This window comes from Antechinus flavipes, chromosome 2 (assembly GCF_016432865.1).
Source record: "Antechinus flavipes isolate AdamAnt ecotype Samford, QLD, Australia chromosome 2, AdamAnt_v2, whole genome shotgun sequence".
NCBI lineage: Eukaryota > Metazoa > Chordata > Mammalia > Dasyuromorphia > Dasyuridae > Antechinus > Antechinus flavipes.
The window spans coordinates 172,399,014-172,422,736 of NC_067399.1; the positions used below are offsets into that span (position 1 = coordinate 172,399,014).

At 32.8% G+C, this 23,723-nt stretch overlaps 1 protein-coding gene across 2 annotated transcripts in view; it reads right to left on the reverse strand.

The window, feature by feature from the left end:
• PLCB1 (phospholipase C beta 1) overlaps positions 1-23,723 on the reverse strand; it is an 844,697-nt gene that overhangs the window by 794,395 nt on the left and 26,579 nt on the right. The gene's annotated exons all lie outside the window — the stretch shown is intronic.

A 23,723-nucleotide genomic window follows, 5' to 3' on the forward strand; every position in this document is an offset into this window, starting at 1 on the left:
TATAGTATTGTTGTGGAAGTATATAATGATCTCCTGGTCCTGCTTGTTTCACTCAGCATCAGTTCATGTAAGTCTCTCCAGGCCTTTCTGAAATCATCCCACTGGTCATTTTTTACAGAACAATAATATTCTATAATATTCATATACCACAATTTATTCAGCCATTCTCCAATTGATGGGCATCCCCTCAGTTTCCAGTTTCTGGCCACTACAAAGAGGCCTGCCACAAACATTCTTGCACATACAGGTCCCTTTCCCTTCTTTAAGATCTCTTTGGGGATATGAACAGACAATTCTCAGATGAAGAAATTGAAACTATTTCTAGCCATATGAAAAGATACTCCAAGTCATTATTAATCAGAGAAATGCAAATTAAGACAACTCTGAGATACTACTACACACCTGTCAGACTGGCTAGAATGACAGGGAAAGATAATGCGGAATGTTGGAGGGGATGTGGGAAAACAGGGACACTAATACATTGTTGGTGGAATTATGAATACATCCAACCATTCTGGAGAGCAATTTGGAACTATGCTCAAAAAATTATTAAACTGCCCATACCCTTTAATCCAGCAGTGTTACTACTAGGCTTATATTCCAAATGTATGTGCACGAATGTTTGTGGCATCCCTCTTTGTAGTGGCCAGAAACTGGAAACTGAGTGGATACCCATCAATTGGAGAATGGCTGAATAAATTGTGGTATATGAATATTATGGAATATTATTGTTTGGTAAGAAATGACCAATGGGATGATTTCAGAAAGGCCTGGAGAGACTTACATGAACTGATGCTGAGTGAAACGAGCAGGGCCAAGAAATCATTATATACTTCCACAACAATACTATATGATGACCAATTCTGATGGACCTGGCCATCCTCAGCAATGAGATGAACCAAATCAGTTCCAATGGAGCAGTAATGAACTGAACTAGCTATGCCCAGTGAAAGAACTCTGGGAGATGACTAAGAACCATTACATTGAATTCCCAATCCCTACATTTTTCCCCACCTGCATTTTTGATTTTCTTCACAGACTAATTGTACAATATTTCAGAGTCTGATTCTTTTTGTACAGCAAAATAACAGTTTGGTCATGTATACTTATTGTGTATCTAATTTATATTTTAATATATTTAACATCTACTGGTCATCCTGCCATCTGGGGGAGGAGGTAGAGGGAAGGAGGGGAAAAACTGGAACTAGAGGTTTGGCAATTGTCAATGCTGTAAAGTTACCCATACATATAACCTGTAAATGAAAGGCTATTAAAAAAAAAAGATCTTTTTGGGATATAAGCCCAGTAGTAACAGTGCTGAATCAAAAGGGTATGTATAGTCTGATAACTTTTTGACATACTCCATAAGTTTTTTTTTTTTTTTGACAAAATTTCCTTTTTTTTTTTTTTTTAAACTTTTTATTGACAGAACCCATGCCAGGGTAATTTTTTTACACTATCCCTTGTACTCACTTCTGTTCCGATTTTTCCCCTCCCTTCATCTACCCCCTCCCCCAGATGGCAAGCAGTCCTTTATATGTTAAATAGGTTACAGTATATCCTAGATACAATATATATGTGCAGAACCGAACAGTTCTCTTGTTGCACAGGGAGAATTGAATTCAGAAGGTATAAATAACCCGAGAAGAAAAACAGAAATGCCAGCAGTTTATATTCATTTCTCAGTGTCCTTTCTTTGAGTGTAGCTGCTTCTGTCCATCCTTGATCAGTTGAAACTGAATTAGCTCTCTTTATTGAAGAGATCCACTTCCATCAAAATACATCCTCAAACAGTAGCTTTGTTGAGGTATATAATGATCTCCTGGTTCTGCTCATTTCACTTAGCATCAGTTCATGTAAGTCTCACCAGTCCTCTCTGTATTCATCCTGCTGGATCATTTCTTACAGAACAATAATATTCCATAACATTCATATACCACAATTTACTCAACCATTCTCCAATTGATGGGCATCCATTAATTTTCCAGCTTCTAGCCACTACAAACAGGGCTGCCACAAACATTTTGGCACATACAGGTCCCTTTCCCTTCTTTAGTATCTCTTTGGGGTATAAGCCCAGTAGAAACACTGCTGGATCAAAGGGTATGCACAGTTCGATAACTTTTTGAGCATAGTTCCAAATTACTCTCCAGAATGGCTGGATGTGTTCATAATTCCACCAACAATGTATCAGTGTCTCTGTTTTCCCACATCCCCTCCAACATTCCGTATTGTCTTTCCCTGTCATTCTAGCCAATCTGACAGGTGTGTAGTGGTATCTCAGAGTTGTCTTAATTTGCATTTCTCTGATTAATAATGATTACTCCATAAGTTCTTAATCATAATCACTTTGATTCAGCTGAGTCAATAAATATCTGTTAGGCTTCTGCTCCTTTCAAGAAGTTCTACTAGATGCTACTTACACAAAGTTCTGCCCTCACAGAGCTTATAAACTATTGGAGGAATAAGATGAATACACAAATAATTCTAACGGAAATAATAAGTGACTAGAAGAGGTTCAAATAAGAAGATATAAGGATTCAAGAATTGATTTTATAAACACTAGGGAGCCACTGAAAGTTTTTGAGCAAGATATGAGGTGGTTGTATCTATACATGGTAAAAGTTATTTTGTCAGCTATGTGAAGAATAGCCCATAAAGGGAAGGAACTGAAAACAGGTAGAGAAGTCAGAGACACCTATTCAAATGAGAAGAATAAGGCCTTGAATTAGAGTGATGGTGGTCGATTTTCTTCAGTTCTTGAAGAACATCAGAGGTAAGGCCATGACATCCCAGTGCACTGGATTTAAATGAGGTAGAGCTGTGCAAAGTCACTAGCCTCACTTTTTTCACTAGAGCCTTCTCAATGGATAGTAATAACAAAAGAAAAAGAGAAGTATAGATGTAAGTGAAATTCTTGTCCTAAGAGTCAATAGGATGTGACAATTGATTAGTGATAGGGGTTAGGGGAGAAGCAACAGCCTAAGATGACTCTTGGAGTCCTTTCTAAAAACAAGAAATACATTCCATGTTTCACTGAATCAGTAAATTGACTTCCCCTCTGCACGCAGGGAATGCAGTTGGCCTCATAGATCAATAATTTAATAATCTACAAAGGCATCTCTACAAAAAAATCTTAGATAAAATAATGTTAAGCACTTAACTGATTGAGAGATTAAATGATAAGATACTATTTTCAGATATGAGAGCTTAAAACTAGCAAAGTGGAAATGAAGCAAAATTTGGTTTTGCTGAAATCTTTGCCTATGGAAATCTTTTTTTTTAATTTAATTTTATTTAATAATAACTTCATATTGACAGAATCCATGCCAGGGTAATTTTTTACAACATTATCCCTTGCATTCACTTCTGTTTCGATTTTCCCCCTCCCTCCCTTCCCCCCTCCCCTAGATGGCAAGCAGTCCTATATATGTTAGATATGTTGCAGTATATCCTAGATACAATCTATGTTTGCAGAACCAAACAGTTCTCTTGTTGCATAGGGAGAATTGGATTCAGAAGGTAAAAATAACTCGCAAAAATGCAAATAATTCATATTTGTTTTCCAGTGTTCTTTCTTTGGGTGTAGCTATTTCTGTCCATCATTTATCCATTGAAACTCAGTTAGGTCTCTTTGTCAAAGAAATCCACTTCCATCAGAATACATCCTCATACAATATCATTGTCAAAGTGTATAATGATCTCCTGGTTCTGCTCATTTCACTTAGCATCAGTTCATGTAGGTCTCTCCAAGCCTCTCTGTATTCATCCTGCTGGTCATTCCTTACAGAACAATAATATTCCATAACATTCATATACCACAATTTATCCAGCCATTCTCCAATTGATGGGCTATTATGCAAATTTTTTCTTTTCTCTCTGTCTTAAGAGATGGTTACCAATACACACACACACACATACACACAAATATACACACATATACACACACACATATAATTATTTTACACATACTTTTATTCATCATTTCTTTCTCTGGATGCAGACAGCACATGTTTATAGTGATTTTGATGCTTGTGGAGCATCTTTCAACATCATAACCACCATAAACACATCCACACTCTTCATTGATGGAAACTCCTTGCATGCACCTTTTGAGTATTTGAATATGCACCAAGTGACCTCCCAACTAAGCCTGACAAAAGATAACAATGTAGGATCAAATCATTTGATGTTTATCTTATGTAACTTCACTATCTGCCAAAGAGGCTCTAATTTGAATGAACTGGCTAAATATATAAAGAGAATTAAGCCAAACAAAATGACTACAAAAATTGTAAACTAAAACAACACTAAAAATCAGTTACATTTTATTTATAGTGCTACACTGTGGTTCTGGATAAGGATTATGAAGCATGTTTCTCTAGAGAAAAAGAAAACATTACATATGTCATCAGATATGATCATGTTGTTGGGGGAGACTTGAGGCAGGCTCACACACCAGGAGATTATTGAAATAATCAAGGTAATGATGATGGCAGTGAGCTAAAGTGATAGCGGTGTAAGAGAAGAAGGAATATTCAAGAGCAAAGATATAATTGGCCTTGGCAATGTACTGAATATGTTGAGTAAGAGGTAGTAAGAAGTCAAAAAAATTTCTGAAATTGCAGGACTGAGAACTGAAAGGATGGTGTTGCCTTCTATAGTAATAGGATAGGTAGGAGAGGGGTTGGATTTAGGGGAAAAGATAACATAAATAAAAAAAAACATTAAAAAACAAAGAAAACTGAATGTAATTATAATGACAGAACTTGCCTCAAAAAGTGAGATAAGGAAAGATATCCCCCCCCTGCTCTCTTGCAGAAGTAAAAAGTCCTTAGATATAGAACACTGCACAAAACCTCAAATTTATATGTTTTTGTGTGTATATATTATTTGGGTTTTTCTGATTTTCTCTTCCTTTTAAAAAAAATAATAGCTTTCTGAAAGTGGAAAGAAAGAGATACAGGGAGAAAGCTAGAGGCTATAAGAACAAAAGATAACAATAAAAATCTGTTTAAAAATATGTTCTTACTAAATACTAACCTTTCCCCAAAATCATTGTCAAAAGCTCCATAAAACAATGTAAATTTGGTTTAAAAAAGATTATGAGTTTCTAAAGCAGACAAAAGATTGATGTACCAGGTGAAACAGACAGTTTTGGAACTATTTCCCTATTTCTGCTTTGGAAAATTCACCATAATAATTTCCACCACTGAGGAGTCCTTGGATTTTATTTCTACACTCCTCCTGGAATCATTACTATTTTCTGAAAATAAAGAGGCCTCTATTATAAGTAAATAAGAGTGTTAATAACAAAGAAAGGGAAAAGACAGTACTAAATAGTGAGAATTATCAATAATGACAAATGAATTTCCTTGGAGATTTCCCAACTGTTTTCCCTTCTTCCTGTAATCCCCCACCCATGCTGATTCTTGAGGAAATATGAAAACACAATCTGGGACTAGAAATTGTTGCTAGGCGTATGCTCACTGTGCTAAATTGGAAAGCAGCCCCAATTTCCTAATATATTGCATGGATCATTTTTCTTCAAAGAATCAACAACAACAACAAAAGATAATGTGAGGAAATACATCCTAATACCCAGCTCAATCTCAGAGGTCTACCCCTGTGCTATTTGGGTGATTTCCTCAATAACATAAAAAGAGAAGGGAAACTATCCACCCACTTTGGTAACTGTTTCAAATACATCTGAGGGGAAAATTACCTTATGATGTAACAGGCCAAACTGATTATTTACTTAAAATAAACAAAATGAAGTCTTTTAGATTCTGATTCCAAATATTGATCTCAATTTTAAACAAACAAACAAATAATGGGTCATTTCATAGAGTCATAGAATATAAAAAATAGAAGGGATCTTAGATTATATATCTGAAGCCCTAATACAGGGAAGAAGTAAGATGGATGGAACCCTGGTTTTGAAACTAGGTAGACTTATCTATACAGCTGTAAGTGTCTGAGACCATATTTGAATTCATGAAGATTTATCTTCATGAATTCAAATATGGTCTCAGACACTTATAGCTGTTTGGCCCTTAGATAAAACACATAACTCACTTTGCCTCAGTTTCCTTCTGTAAAATGAACTAAAGAAGGAAATGACAAAACACTCCAGTTTCTTACTCAAGAAATACCCAATCCTAAATTGGCTCACAATGTCTGAAATGATTGAACAACAAAAACCTGAAACCCCCGGTTTTGTAGGAGTATTGTTGATGGCGCCTTTTGCCCCAAATCATTTAACTAGTAAGTAAACACCTAAATGTTGTCTACATATTTTTATTCATCCACATACACACATATATCTATTTAGGTATATGTATACACATGCATGTATTGTGTATGTATAAACATATCTCAATATATATATATAGTTATAAATAAATTAATAGTTATAGATATGGACATTTTATGAAACCCAAGACATTCCCTGGAACGTAAGTATATTTCTAAAATTATGTGTGTGTCTACTAAAAATGTGTTCTAATATTACTTTTGCAATGAAAAATTCATGAAAGTATATAAAAACAAATAATTTGGAAAGATGCAAGAACTCTATTAAATGTTATGATCATCTATGATCCAAAAGGGTTGAGGATGAAGCATACTGTCTATTTCCAAAGAAGTGAACAACTCAGGTGGCAAATGAGACAAAAACTTTTTAGAGAAGGAAAATGAGGGAACTTGGTCAACTATGCATGCTTGAGGGAGTTATGCAGTATAGTGGACAGAGCACTAAATCTGATATAGGGAAGATCTATCTAGCTTAAAATCTAGCTTCAGACACTTGCTAGTTATGTGACCCTGAGCAAGTCATTTAATATCTGTCTGCTTCAGTTTATTCATTGTAAAATGGGAACATTAATAGTACTAACTTCTTAAGGTTCTTTTGGGGTATAAAATGAGATAAAATTTGTAAAATTCTAAAAATTTTAAAGATAAAGATAACTATTAGATATTGTTTATACTGTTATTAATTATGGGGAATTTGTTTTTTTTTCCAATGGGGATATAATGGGAGAAAGAAAAAGTAAATTAATTTTAAATGAAATTTAATTTTTAAAAACAGCAAACTAGAGTTTAAGCCCAATATTTGCATAACTTTTCTCATGTTATTCTATTCCTTGGAGAGTAGGAAGATCTTGCAGCTACTTGTTTCTTCTGGTTTCTAACTTCTAAAAAATACACAGAACTCTAGGTTATTTTCAAGGAACAATGAGGGTGTAAAAATACTCTTGGAAGAGGCCAACATGAAGAAGAGAAGAAATATAGAATTCAACTCAACTCAGTTTAACTCAACAGAGAAAGAGGCCTCAATCTCATTGAAGAGGAAATTCCTAAAAAATCTTTACTATAATAAACTGGCAATAAGGATATGATTGGGGTGCCTGCTTCATTTTGTGTCTGTTTCTTTCTGGAGCCTTTTTTTTTTCTTTCAAGGAAATTCTCTACAAGCCACATGTGAACTTTCTGGAAATCAGAAGTTAGAACAAGTAAGGACAGCTCTTCTCCTGGAAGCTCTCCACAATTCTTACTTTCATGGAAGTGAATTGACAGGGAATGGTTATCCTCTGGAAAGTTATATTATGCAAATGTCAGGTTTGAACCTGGGTTGGGGATGAGATGAGGTTAGGGGGCACAAACTTATGAAGTGCAAGGTAAGTAGATCGGAGAAACAGTATATTCAGTGCCTGCAACAACAAATGGAAAGAACAACAAAAATAAAAAATCCTGATTGTTGTATAATTGTAATGATTAAGGTTTACCCTAGAGAAAGAAAAAGAAAATTCATCTTCCTCCATTTCTTGCAGAAGCGAGAGAAAATTGATATCCAACATTGGATATGCTGTTAAGTCTTGATTAGTTTTGATGAACTGTTTTATTTTAATTCTCTTGTACTCTTTTCTCTATTTGCAAAGGCTGGCTCAATGGGAAGGAGAAAACATAAAAATGATATAAAAACAAAAAAGATCAAGAAAAGTAAAATACAAAATAAAAATTATCCCCTAATTTGTTTCTGTATTCTAACTTACAGAAAACAATTCAGATGTACTTCACCGAATTTGTTCCTTGCAAATTTCTAATAAAATGCTTTTGTAAACTAAATTATATTTAAAGTTTATGAAAAGAAAATTTGAATGAATCTTTTTAAAATAATCTTTTGCAGTTTGGATTTTAACATGTGAGTTTCATAAGGTTTCTAAAAAATAAATTACACAGGGATTATAAAGCCCTTTTGCTTTAGGGTTTTTACCACACACGGTTAAATGCTTCAGTAGGATATCTAACTGCACATTGAAATTCATTTTATCAAAAGGAAAAGGAGGCTTGTTTTGTTGAATAAATATAGAAACAATGAGATTGCTGATGAACAGTCAGGATGAAACAATCATGTACTGGCAAGAAAATGAACAGGGGAATCACCTAGCATCTCCAATCTAACACTAACATCTATAATTCAAACAAAGGAATACTACATTATCTCAATACCAAGTATCTGGGAATTCTCTGCTTACAAAGGTAAGTGAATTTTTCATTTAACAGTAAATAGAATTTTCTGTGATGTAGAAAATTAATCTCCTAATTCCTCCAATCCACTTTATCAAACTCTTCTTATTATCAAAAATTACATTCTGTGCAAATTCATAGCATGTCAAATATCTATTTTTTTTGTTCACAAAACTAGGAATATTCTAATATAAAATGGTCCAACTAATGGATGTATACTTTTAACATTTAGTTATATTAGCAGTTGTACATTTGGAAAGACAGCCAAAGCTTTATCAAGTAATTCCAAAATTATTACAATATCCTGTAAGGATATTTTTACTAACACTTATTCTTATGAGATCCATCAATGGTGAAATAAAAATCATTTAATATACTTACAAATTAAAGACAAAAAATTGATCATAATAGCAATTCCAATTCATCAATTACTTAGAAAGTGAAATTTTTTCCAAAGTACATATTTACATCTAGAATTCTACCATAGACGGAGTTTCAGCAGAAAATTAAAATCATATCCTCTATTAAAACTTAGGACTGGTTCCAATAATAATTATCAAAAGTGTTTCTATGTGTTTAGGTTGTGTCTACATAAAAGTAATAGCAAATACACTAAACAATCCATCACAAATGATAGCTTCTGAAGCTATCATCAACTGTACATTGATAGGTCCAGTTTTCCTTAGGGATTTTGCCCCTGAAAAAAATTTAATGGGATTTTTAAAATCTGTCTTCCTTTTGACTCATGTAGAACTCTTCATAGAAATTTTGTTCCACTGTGATTTTTTTCTATTAAATTCATTGTGTCATGCTTAGTTTATCATGGAAAGGGGAGGATGTATCAGTGAAACAAAGAATAAAAGCTGCAAATGTGTGAATTCCTTTGGTGTATGGGTTGATCTAGATACCTATTGTGGTCCCTTCTAATTCTCAAGTTATGTAATTTTGTGACACTGGAGAAAATTTTATCCCCAATAATCTTAATGAAATAGAAAAAATAAACTTTTAGATAATAATGCTTGGTTAATAGGAAAAAGTGGTACAATTTCTTCTTGCTTGAGGATTCTTATTTCTTACAGCTTACATTTATGTAGCACTTTAAAGTTTATGAAGCTTGTTCCTTAAATTCCCAAGTATGAGGTACAATGGAAGAAGTGCTAAACTTAGAATTATTATATAAGTTTAGATCCTAGTCACCATCTCAAGGGGGGAAAAAGTCTCATTTTCCTCACCTTTATGTAAAGAACTGTCCCTTTAATAGGATATGCTTTCACATACAGAGTTAACTATCAAAAAGGGCAGAAAAAATATTTTTTCCACAAAGAAAAAGAGTTAAATCAAAGGTTCAAAGATGATCAGTTTGATGCCTTAAAGGAAGAAAATAAATAAAATTTTATTAAAAACTACTAAAGTGTATCTATAAAGAAATAAAATTGTCATGTGGGATTTGAGCAGTTTAGTACAGAAAATGTAGAGCAGCATAAGTATATAAATGTTTAAATCACCTTGTAAAGGATGTAAGGCAATGCTTAGTTTATATATGAATAGTTCAATAGCTAAAAGAAAATTTTATTTATTAAAATTGGCCAAATGTGATTTTAGAGAAACAGTTTCAAGAATACAGTATAGTATAGGACCATTTTTAGAATTGAGAGATACAAGACCCTATGAACTTTATATTCATTTTATGTAACTGTTAAGACAAAATGGTTTTAAAAAAAGGAAAAACTATATTACTTTAAAAAAAACTTTAAGAATAATTAAATGATGACTATTGACTTCATCAGAGAAAATAAGTGAGTTGTTTTTTCTTAAGTGATGTTAATTACTGAGACCAGGAGGCTCTGATTTAGGAGCTGTGGAGGATAAAGTTGGAGTAGTTAGGAAGGGGAAGGGGAGGAAAACAGTCAAAAGTATTTTAAAAAACAGCAGCAGAAATAGTCGGTTTAACAAAAGACTTTGATTACTTGCTCCTGATTGGCTGGGGGAAAAATACTAGTGTGTTTCAGTTATTTCCCTTTTTTTGTTAGTTAACTTAAGAGAGAGGAAGATTCTCAAAAACATCTAATACTCTTTGCTACTTCTCCATCGGTTTGAGAGAGAAGAGTAGAATGACAGAAAGTGGGTTTTCTAGATTCTTTGCTACATCTAATTGAATAATTCAAAATCCTCAGGAGTAAAGAGCTGGATAGGTTGCTTTGTTTTGCCCATAGATTCAATGTCAGATTCTGCTCTGAATGAATCACATACCATCCTGAATAGGGTCTGATCGGGTCTGTAATACCCAAAGATAGACAACCTGATGAGCTTTGCACTTATCTAGCTGAAAATGAACTCCTAGTTAATTCAATAATGTAATACTTTTCTAATATCTCTTTTAAGGGTAACTATAAGTTTGATGAACTTGTAAATACAACGTTAGTTTGAGAATGAATGAAGATTTACCTAGCAGTAAAATGGTAAGGAGTAGCACACTCAGTTAGCAGAGAAAGAATTTCATGTCACTGAAATTCCTGAATGAATGACATCAAAGCTTATAGTGTGCAGTTATGTTACTCCAAGCACCTTGGTTTTCCTCTTTGAAATACTTCTCTGTTTGGTTTGTGGAAGTATGTTCTAATGCTCTCCCCCATCCCTCCAAAAAAATACTGAATGCATTATGTGTGGCTTGCAATGTACTTAGGAGTGGACCTGGTTTATTTATAACTCATAATGTTTTTAGAGGTGGGCTTGACTCGGGCCAGTATCCTGTTAGCTCATGTTTGGTATTAGAATGAAATGAAGCACTCATAAGTTATTCAAATCATTAACAAAGGGTTTATTCAGCCATAGAATAGAAAGGATATTCAACATGGATATTGCTCTACTAACCTTGGATAGATGTAGCACCTCATAGCTGTGTGGTCAATAGGGCAGAGTATAACTATTCAAGTGGTTTTGGGATATCTACCAAGTCCAAAGAGACTTGACTACATGAATTTTTATGCCTGTAGGTAACCAGAAAGCCACATCAAAAAGACCAGGAAACTGTGTTAAGAAGGTACAACTTTAGTCTTAGCCCTGTGAGTCAATCAAGTCCCAGGGAAAGTTATATCACTTTTCAAAGAAAAACTAGCCTTATTTGCAGTATGTGTGCGTGTGTGTGCACGTGTGTATGTGTGTGTGTGTGTGTGTGTGTGTGTATATGTGTGTGTGTGTGTATGCACACACACACACAAATGTATATGTATACAACTATATATACTCAGATGTATAACTATTTCAGTCAAATAATTTCCCTTTATAATTCTATATATTTTATGTTATGGATTTTAAAAGATTAGTCTGAGGAGTCTATAAATTTCACCACACTGATAAAGGGTTCCACTACCAAGGGTGAAGACTTTCTATATGCTGTTATTATCAGATAAAATGAGAGAGTTTAACCAAATTATGTCTAAGATGCCTTCCTGCTTTACACTTATATGATCCTTTGATAAGCATATAGGTTGAATTTTGTTATTATCACCAATTTTTAATTAAGGAAATGGGCTCTCCATTAATTGGAGAATGGTTGGGTAAATTGCGATATATGAATGTTAAGGTACATTATTGTTCTGTAAGAAATGACCAGCAGGATGAATACAGAGAGACTTGGAGAGACTTACATGAACTGATGCTAAGTGAAATGAGCAGAACCAGGAGATCATTATACACTTCAACAACAATACTGTATGAGGATGTATTCTGATGGAAGTAGATTTCTTTAACAAAGAAATCTAACTCAGTTTCAATTGTTCAATGATGGACAGAAGCAGCTACACCCAAAGAAAGATCACTGGGAAATGAAAGTAAACTCTTTGCATTTTTGTTTTTCTTCCTGGGTTATTTCTACCTTCTGAATGAATTTAATTCTCCCTGTTCGACAAGACAACTGTTTGGTTCTGCACACATATATTGTATCTAGGATATGCTGTGACATATTTAACATGTGTAGGACTGTTTGCCATCTGTGGGAGGGGGTGAAAGGAGGGAGGGGAAAAATCAGAACAGAAGTGAGTGTAAGGGATAATGTTGTAAAAAATTACCCTGGCATGGGTTCTGTCAATAAAAAGTTGTTAAAAAAAAAAAAGGAAATGGGCTCAGAAACTTTATGTGGCATTCTTAAATTCACTCACTTAAGTAACTTAGTATTAGCTCCCACATCTTCCAATTTTCATATATGTAAAACAACCCTAAGAAAATCCAGTTTTGCTTTAGTATAATATTCATTTTATTCTGACTAGGTTATTTGAAAAATATTGAGAACCAAAAGAATAACATACAATACCACAAATGAAAATGATTCTTGAAGCATCAGAATTAAGATGAAATGTTAAAAAAAATATTAACTTTAGAAAATCAATGATGATATACATGCAAAAATCATTTTGTAGAGAAATGGTAGATTACAGGTGCTATATGTGCTGGCAGATATACTCCTTGAGATAACTTGTTTTCCTTAACTGTTTTCTTTTTCACATGGTAAGGTTCTATATGAGAAGAGTTATTGAGAAGCTAGCATAAGAAGCTTATACTGATGGCAAATTATTTTTAATCAGTTTTTTTTTTCTTGAGGAAGGTAAATCATTTTTACCTCTTCTAACACTAATCACCAAATAATACAAACAATGTAAATAAATATTTTGTTTGCCTAAGTGGATGAGAGATCTAATGTTTTTAGCCAAACATCACGGAAGAGGCTAAATATAGCATTTTGTTGGAAGGAAAAGTGTATTAGCTCTTCTCAGAAATATAGTGATCCAAGAAAATTCTGATAGATGGAATGGATGCCATCAATTGGAACGGATGAAAATAGGATGGAAAATGCCATCAGTTTCCAAAGAAAGAACTCTGCAGACTGAATGAGGATTGAAGCATCCTATTTTTACTTTTTTGTTTTGTTTTTGTCTTTTGTGGTTTTTCCCTTTTGCTGTGATTTGTCTTTTCCAACATGACATGCAAATATGTTAAAAATGATTATATGTGTATAACCTATATCAGATTGCTTGCTGTCTTGAGGAGAAAGCAGTTAACAGAGGCAGGGAGAGAAAAATTTGGAATTCAAAATCTTACAAAAAATGAATATTGAAAACTATCTCTATATGTAATTGGAAAATGAGGCAGGGGAAAGGCTAGGAATTTTTCAGTTGATTTTCAAACATTATTTCTGTCCTCATGAATGTGTGTCAAGAAAATTGAGACTCATATACAGAAATGGGGAAGAGGAGCGAATAAGCATTATTATAGCATTGTGCCAGACATTATATTACTCCTTTACAAATATTATTTCACTTTATTCTCACAACAACCCCAGGAGGTCTTACTAACATGGACTTGTGCCCCATTTTGCATATGAGGAAAATGAGGAAAAGAGAATTAAGTGGCTCACCTAGGGTCAAATATCTATTAAAAGTCTGAAGCTGGTTTTGAATTCTGGTCTTCCTGACTCCAGGTCTGGTATTTTAAAAACATCTAGCATAGAACAAAAGAACTTTGCTGTTTTGTTGTTTTAATTTCCATCAATTTGTCAAGAATCTAGGATTTGCAGGGAAGAGAAATTACTTCTGCAGATCAACAAGCTGCCTAACTTCACAAGTATTGTACAGAGTTGCCTGAGTTTCATAGTGAATAGGTAATTTTTCCATGGTCACATAATTATTAAGTACAGTAGATAAAATTTGAGCCCACATTTTCTGGACTCCACTATATTTTTTATCTACTATAGCACGATGCTTTTCTTATTGAAATGTAAGAGCCCAAACCCTATATTCTGGAAGAACTATTTGATAAAATTTGCTGTGAAAACTGGAAAATGATACATCAGAGACTTAGCATAGACCCGTATCTCACACCCCATACCAAAATAAGGTAAAAATGGATACATGATTTGAGCAAAAAGGATGATACCATAAATATATTAAGAGAACAAGGGAGAAGTTATTTATCAGATCTTTGCAAAAGGGAGTAATTTATGATGAACAAAAGAACTAGAGAGCATTATAAAAGGCAAAATGGATAACTGATTACACTGAATTAAAATGTTTTTGCACAAACAAAACCGACAGAATTTAAATTTAAAAAGAAGTACAAAGCTGGGGGGAAATCTTCACAGATGGTATTTCTGATAAAGGTCTCATTTCTAAAATATATAAAGAACTGTGTCAAATTTATAAGAACACAAGTCATCCCCCAACTGATAAATGGTCAAAGGATATGAACAGATAATTTTCAGATGATGAAATTAAAGCCATTTATAATTATATGGGAAAAAATGCTCTAGATCACTCTTGAATAGAGAAATGCAAATTAAAACAACTGTGAGGCACCACCCCATATCTTTCATATTGACTAAGATGAGAGGAAAAAATAATGATAAATGTTGGCGGGGATGTGGAAAAACTGGGACATTAATGCATTGTTGGTGGAATTGTGAAGTGATACAACCATTCTGGAGAACAATCTGGAACTATGTCCAAAAGGCTATAAAACAGTGCATGTCCTTTGACCTAGCAGTGCCATTACTGAGTCTGTATCCCAAGGAAATAATAAAGGAGAGACAAGGACCCACATGTACAAAAGGACTTTTGTAGCAACTCTTTTTGTGGTAACAAAAATTGGAAAAGGTGTAGTTGCCTATCAATTAGGGAATGGCTGAACAAATTGTGGTACATGAAGGAAATGGAATATTATTGTTCTATAAAAATTATGAACAAACTGATTTTAGAAAGACTTGGAAAAATTTACATGAACTGATGCTGAGCAAAACAGGTAGAACCAGAATTATATTGTATATAATAATATCATAAATGATCATCACACATGATCAAGTATGAAAGCCTTGGGTCTCCTCAGTAATTCAGTGATCCAAAACAATCCCAATAGACTTTGGACAGCTGCACCCAGAAAAGGAACTAGGGAGCCTGAATGTATATCAACACATGCTATCTTCATTTCTTCTTTTTTTTTTAAAAATCTCTTCTATGGTTTTTCCCTTTTGTTCTGATTTTTCTCTCCTAACATGATTCATAAAGCAATATATATTAAAAATAAATAAATTTACTAGAAAAAATAATAATAAAAATAAATTTAAAGGAGATTCTGTTTTCTCTTGAAAAGATGGTATCTTATCATCTAAATTACTTTAAAAACACTCATATACAAAAATATTAAGAAAATAAACAGAATTTTTTTTTGGTTTATAAAACATAGAAATAAGCCTATTATAAGAGGAATTGAATTTTATGAGTATTTTAAAATACATTTAATACTTCAATGAAAGTTTCTTTTTGTTTTTATTTATCTTATTTTTAATTTATGGAATAAAACAAGCATTTCAATAATATAGAACCATTTTTAAAAGTATGATTGCACATGAAACTACAAAACTCTCTTGCTAGTCCTTTCAAATATATGATACCGTTAGTATGTATGTTTCTTTCTTTTCTTTTTCTTCTTCCTTTTCCTCTTTAAAATTTAAGAACTTTAAACTTTTAAAATTACTAAGAAATTCACTGGAAAAAAAGGTAGTATAAAAAAGGAAATGTATGTAGTTTGTTGAATGAAGGCCCTGAGCCAATTAATGTTAAGTGAAATGGCCATTCAAAATGCCTTTTAGATTAAAAAAAAAAAAAAAAACAACTTCATGGCTTGTTTTTGCAAGCTTTGAAAGTCTGAAATGAGTCAAGAATTTGGAATGATAACTAAAAAGGCTCATCCAGTCTTAGATTTTATTAATAGATGTACAGTGCTGAGAGCATGGAGGTAATAGCCTCATTGTACTCCACCCTGATTAGATCACTCTAGGAGTCATATATTTAGTTCTGGACATAACTTTTAAAAAAATATATTGTCAAGCTGGAGTCTATCCAGAGAAGAGTGACCTGAATGGTGAGGGGATTCAACACCATGCCATAACATCTATTTAAGGAACTGGGTATGTTTTGTCTCTGAGAAGAGAAAAACATTCCCAGTTCCTTAAATGATAAGAAAAGATATGATAAATACCTCTTCACAAGTGAAAGACTCTGATTTGAAGAGCTTCAGGGGAAAAAAAGCAGGAACAAGGAATGGACATTTCAGACAATGATTTCAGGATTCTTCCTTAATAAGCATGGCTGCTTCTCCATCAATGGGAATCTTCAAATGAAAACTAGGCTCAGAAATGTTGTAGAGGGAATTCTTGTTCAGATAATTGTGTAATTAAATAATTATAATATTTCCCTTACCACTTTAAATTCTGTAATTGAGAGTGAATCTTTTATGTAAAATGAGTCAGAATGCTTATTATTCATGCAACAAAACATTGATAGCATCTTCACAGTTTTTCTCATCTACAGAAAATTCATGATTAAGTACTAATAATTGCAATAATGACTTAGGAATGGCGAGATTCTGAAGAAAGTCAATGATGGTAAAGCAAAATTCCTTAAAATGTGAGTTTTCTCATAGAATATCATGACAACAAAGAATCTTGACTGATCATAGATGACTCCAAAATGTTTGTGAGTAAACATTCTATTTCTTTTGCTGTTTTTTGTAGTATAATTCTTTCTACTATTTCATGTCTAAACAAAGTGTCATGTAATTGAAAAAGCACTAGACTTAGAATAAAAGAAGCTGGTTTCAAATCCTAGCTGTGGTACCTTTGCCACCTCAAAGAATCAACAATCTACAAGAATTTCAATACCTACTATGTGCTAGACACTAAACTTGGTAATAAGAATAAATATGTAAAGAATGAAACATCCATATTCTCAGTTTATTTCCCTGATAATGATAAATATGTGCTAGACACTAAACTTGGTAATAAGAATAAATATGTAAAAAAATGAAACATCCATATTCTCAGTTTATTTGCCTGATAATGATAAATAGAATTAAAGAATATTTAGGAACTCCTCTAGCTAATTCTAGAAGTTCACTCTTCTATGTTTCAAATTAATTTTTTTTGTTCATTGGGTAAAGGTAATGGAAATTTTCTTTAGTCTCCTTAGGAAAGAAAAAAAGGAAACAAGTATTACTGAGCACCAGTATTAGTTTTGCAAGTATCATCTGATCTGAGCTTTACGACAATCCCAGGAGGTAATAGCTCCTATTTTATAGTTGAGGATGTTGAAGAAAACTAAGATCAAATAGAGCCAGAGGGTCACAGATCTAGTAAAGTCTAAGGATAGATATGAACTCAGATCTTCCTGATTTTAGACCAATTGTTCCTTCTACTTCATCATCTAGTTACCTTATAGAGATTTTATTTGGAAAGCTCTAATCATAATTTTAACTGACTACTTCTCTCAACACTGTGTTCAATACCACTGCTACTTCTCCACTCTTCTATAACAAAATCAGAGAAAGAGATTCTAGGGCTCCCTAAAGGAAGAAAAAATGAAGACAGAAATCCATTATTGTTATGGTAATATGTTTTAAATTTTTTTCTGAAGACCATTTTCCCCCTAAACTTCTAGCATAAAGGATTTCATTGACATCTCAATTCAAAATATTTTTGGACTTTCAGAGTTTATGTATTTATTCTGACAGATATCATAGCATGAGTCATCACATAAAATGTTTTACAATATTTGAAGAAAAATATTTTTGAAAAAAAAAAACTACTTAGGTTCTATGTGGAAAATCTACATTATAGCATGTAGCACCTTCTTCAAAGAATTGAGCAACAATTTTTTTTGCATCAAATTCAGTAAATTATTGAGCAGTTAGTACGTTCAAAGCAAGGATTATAGTAGCTATAAAGAAAAGCAAAATATAGCCTATTCTCAAGTAACTTAGAATATAGAGAAGTAAAAGAAAACACATGAAACAACTAGAAAGAATTAACTGAATAAATTAAATGTACAAAAATATTATTAGAATATGAATTATATTCAAAGCTTAGGATCCTATTGTTACACTTGAAAATCTAGGCTATTAGTTGATGGTAATATAGAAAATAAAAGGTTCCTCTCACATAACATGTGAGATTAAGAAATATGTATTTAGTGCCAATTCTCTAGGGTTAAAGATTAAGGGAAAGATCTATCTTAGTTCCCTTGACTCCATATTGAGAACAGAGAAAAAAGAAAGCATTACACTAATGTAATCAAGTTTTATTTTTACACCATCCTTGGCATTGAGGCAAGGGCATAGAGATGCAAGGCAAACATCTATTTTTTTTCCATTTTCTAACTTGATAGATGTTCCTAATCTCTTTAATTTTGACCTCTCTTCTTCTTTAACCTCACTCAAGAATTGCTTAGGCAGAAACATTCTTGCTGTGGCTCTTGCTATTCTTAACGAAGTTTGCTTGGCTGACGTTTCCTGCATTGGAGTCAGCTGCCAACATGGCGTATCTCCAAAATAAAAGCAATAGACTTTTTGAGAGCTCATGCATGCAGCCCCTAAATTTTCCTGTGCTATGCAGTATCTACTAAATCAGATTTTCTATAATCAATATCTTATAAATAAGAATCTTCTTCAGTTTTATGTAAGATAAAAATTAAAATGATTATTTTTGAAAGGACATTGTTATCATTTTAAATATGAGGTTTATTTAACAATGAATATGAAAGAATTACTAAACTGCAGAGGAATCTCAGTTTCCACATCTAGAGGTTACTACCTTTTATTTCATTGTATTAATGTGGAGAATCAAAAGAGATCATGAACATAACATGCTTTATTAAGTATTATGAAAATGTCATTAGCATTATTGATATTGTTGAATGTGAACGTAATCCCATAAGGTTATTGCTATTTTTCTTTTTCTTTTCTTTCCTTTGTGAATTTTCAGAATTTTGCCAATGGATATATGTAGTGCGAAATTTGTTAAGAATTGTAGTTGTAGATTCCTGAATCTGTCCTTCTGTGGTCCCTTCTCTGCTTACTGCCATTTCTATACTGGAAATAGGAAATTCTTCAAATCTGTTCAATGCAACAATTACTTAGTAAGTATTTACTATGTGGCAGCCACTATGATAGGTGCTATGGAGCAAATGAAGCAGCCCTTTATCTCAAGGTGCTTACTTTCTATTTTTAGATGATACAAGATATACACAATTAAGGACTGAAAAATTTATATAAAGTAATATAAAATGATTTTAAAAGGAAAAGAGTATTTGTAATTTGAGGTATAAAGAAAGGCTTCATATAGGAGATGGCACTGGAGATATATTTTAGAGTGTTGGAAAGGTATTTTGGCTCATTCTAATCATAAAAAGTGACTGGTTTAAATTCTCCAACAGGTTCCCCCACAGCTACCCTTCAGTAAGGTGAGCTGAAAGCATAATTGGTACCCTGGAGTCCACTACCACTTTGGTTAACTGAGAAGCATCAATGTCTTTTCTGTGCAGTATACCTACCTTCTCTGAAATGATAGAAAAGAAAAGAATAAACCATTCAGGCTGCTGCTGGGTAATTTCCTTCTGCTGAAGGAAAGAATAAGTTCTTGTGGAAGGGAATCTTTGCCACAGGGCAGCCCAGAGTCATTCTGCTATGTTACTGACTTAAATAATAAGATTTCAGAGTTTAGGAAGCTGAAAACTAAAAAAAAATATGCTTCTTCAACAAAAATAAAATAAAAATAGTATGACAGAAAAAATGGCAAAATGAAAATGTGAATTTTCTTCAGTTTCTAAGAAAGACATAAAAGCTAATCAAAAACAAAATGTTACAAAAACAGATAATCTAGGAATATCTTTTTTTCTCCCTAAGATATATTTAAATTTAAATTAAATTAGTTAATTATTCCCAAACAAGAAATTCTTGAATATTATTTTTATGAAGAAAGCCTATGGATACTGATAGTTATGCTATGTGCTTTCAAGGGATCTTATGTTTAAATGCTTGGAGTGGCATATTTCCTCCATATCCACTATTTTCTTCTGGCATATGTTTACTTTATGTCTTAAAGGTCCATCTCTCAGAAATCAGTGAATCATGCGCATAAAGCTAAAAGAAAGAAGCCTAAAAGAATCATAGATGATTTTACTTTTTTACCTTTAATTTTCTACATTCTAGATTCCAAAAAATATGACCAATGAATAAAAATTAATTATTAACACCAATAAATAGTTGAATGAACAATTTAGATTTCAAAAGTGAAAAACATAACATACTTTCTATCTTCAGTGACTCATGTTCAAGTAGTTTGTGAAGATACATAGCATTGTAGTGAAGTTATGACTGAATTTTTGTTTTCAATTAATCATGCCCATTATTACTCGTTTATGAGGAGATAAAGAATGTAGAGAATCAAAATAATATATTCTTACCATCACTTTCACTTCCAAAAAGTAAATAAATCTATATTTTTGGAATAAACACTATTCAGAATGTTGAATTAACATAACAATAAAGAAAAGACTGAAAGGATTCTTTCCCAAACATTTTCATTTTATTAAGCAAAGAAACCTTTAGGATATGTCTTAGAGCTTAACTGAGGTGTCATGAATTATTAATGGCTCAAAATCCCTTCTGTTGCTTTTATAGAAACTTGATTTACAAGTTAAAAAATCAAACTGACACTTAAGTTTCTGATACAAATAACCAACCTTTAAAAATGCTCTGGGCATTATAAATGTATTTTTCATGAATATGGCTATAACAACTCTAAAAATAGCTTTTTAAAATAGAATTCTTCCAGGCCATTGTTTCACATGTAACAGTAGGAAACAGAAGGGAATGTCAAAGCCAAAAGTATTTAAAGTCAAATAATAAACTTTGGACATTGTTTTATAAATAACATACACACACACACACACACACACACACACACACACACACACACACTGAATGCATACACTAGAGGTCACAAATGTAGCAAATCACAGAACTCAGAAAACTCCACACCTTCAAACCAGAATTAGTGGCCAAGAAGCATTGCTAGCAACTGGTATCTCTTCATCTTACAGCCTCCAGGTTCATCTCAGGGCAATTTCACAATTTCAAAATTTCAAACTTTAAATGAATTATATCCAAACTATGGCCTAGATCCTCTGCTTTTTAACCTACTCTCAAGATCATATGCCATTCTTGGAGGCACAAAAAAATACTTTTGCTCCTGAACAGCTTTACCTTTAGTTGAGTACAGGTGAGAAAATTTTACATGTTAATACCAATAGTGATATATATTGGATCTGAATCTCTGGGTTAAGAGTGGCATCAGCACTAAAGTTCAGCTTACAAACAATCCTTGTAGCCCTTCTCAAAGGACAGGATAAACTGGAGCAATTTTCTCTGCTTCTTCTACAAATTAATGTTAAACTGAGCCCAGATATGTGGTAGAGTTATAGTTATAGCACCTGAGGAAGGTAGGAAAAGTCAATAAGATTTATTAATCATGGGGAAATTAATAAAGGAGTAATGCCAGGGTGCTGTCCAATTCACTGTGTAAATGTGACAATGTTTTAATTATTATACCTGAGTCTTAATCTCATTTGACACTACTCCTGCCCTACTCTGGCAAACTAGCTTTCTTCTTAAGATAGTAATCTCCCCGTATACAGAGACATTATAGAGTATTTTCCTCAGTGTGAAGTAAAATGTAGGACAATTGACATTACAGTCAATTTATGTTAATATTCTTGTTCAAAATTAGCTTTCTACCCTGATCCCAATTAATATATCACAGAAGCTTCAGCTACTTAGACTGAATCATTGAATCAAAAAATATGATACAGGTATGAAAAAGCCTTTGATCAGTTTAAGAGGATTATAGAGACCACTAGATAAAAGGCAGATCTGACACATAGAAAACATCTTATTGAGTAGATCAAATGCTACCTCTTAGATTGTATATAAATAGGGCAAATAATAAACTTGTCAGTCAATGAGTTAAATAAGAAGTAATGTCAAGAGTTTCAAATCAGAGATTAGAGCCAAATCCTCAATTAGGAATGACTGTTGGTGAAGGGAGGGTGATATGGAGAGAAGGAAGGAGAATATCCGTCTTTCAACATCCTACCTTTACTGATCATTTTATTAAAAAGTCTGGCTCATTAACAGGGACTCTTTTAGAATAAGAGAGATAGGACCAGTAAGAGACTACATATCCAGCTGAGAAGAATAGTTACTTCAGGGAATAGGATGCCTCATGACAGAGCAGCAGAATATCCTACAAAAATACTGATGCTTGTAACCTAAAAGAAAGAACTCCATGAAGACTGTATTAAGAAAATAATTTCCAATAGCCAAGAGTTGTTTTCCCTTTGCTATATGTGTTCCCTGCATGTGGTCCTTACTTTTTTGTACTTTATTTTGTGCCTCTTCTCTCAATGAATCTTATGTAAAATTGTGGGGCAGTATACTCCATATTTAAAGGAAAACTGTTTTTGTAACTACCATATGACCTTTGTTAAACTAGCAAATAGTTGACTGTTAGTGAAAACAACACTGGTGGGAGTTTATAAGCATGATATAAGAAAATCTCTCCAGATTCCTCCAGGAATCTTGAGCTAATTACAGTGAGATTGGAGGAATTATTCTGAGAGGGATTGCTAAAATTGTCTTAGTGACTAATTGGCTGCCAAATATAAATAATAGTAATTTCAAGTTTGCTTAATTCAGCATGGATTATCTTTAGTGAATTATTCTATAAAGTATGTGAATATTTTTTTTGTTAGAAAACCTTGAAAGGTTTTTTGAAGGTCTCTGCTAACAACAAAATGAAATATGCACTTTACTTGATGAAAGTATATGAAACATTTCCTACATCAGCTCACCTGAACAAATTATCAAGGTCAAATTCTTATTGATAATTTAATGGAGAAGAAAGAAGAAGATAAGATAGAAAGGTGTCAGTCAAAGGCATCTTCATTAATGTTCGCTTCCCCTTTGATCATTCCACTTTTTAGGTTGAGGTGGGAGGGAGAAGCAATCAATGAACAATAATAGGAACAAACTCAAATTTAACCAGATTTTTATGTTCATAGCTCTATCAACATATAACAAAAAAAGTATTAATAAAAGAGTAATCAAAAGAGCAAAATCTGATCGATATGATAAATGTGTGATATCTTTCCACCTATTCTTTTCTGATAGAACATTCAACTGGAGAAAATGCAAAGATTTATTGAAGTACATCTGTTTGATATATAAGTACAGATTTTGGATTTATATTCAGAATCCAGACTCTAGCTAGCCAGTAAAAATTTCCTAACAGGTTCTTAAATCTTAATTACTAA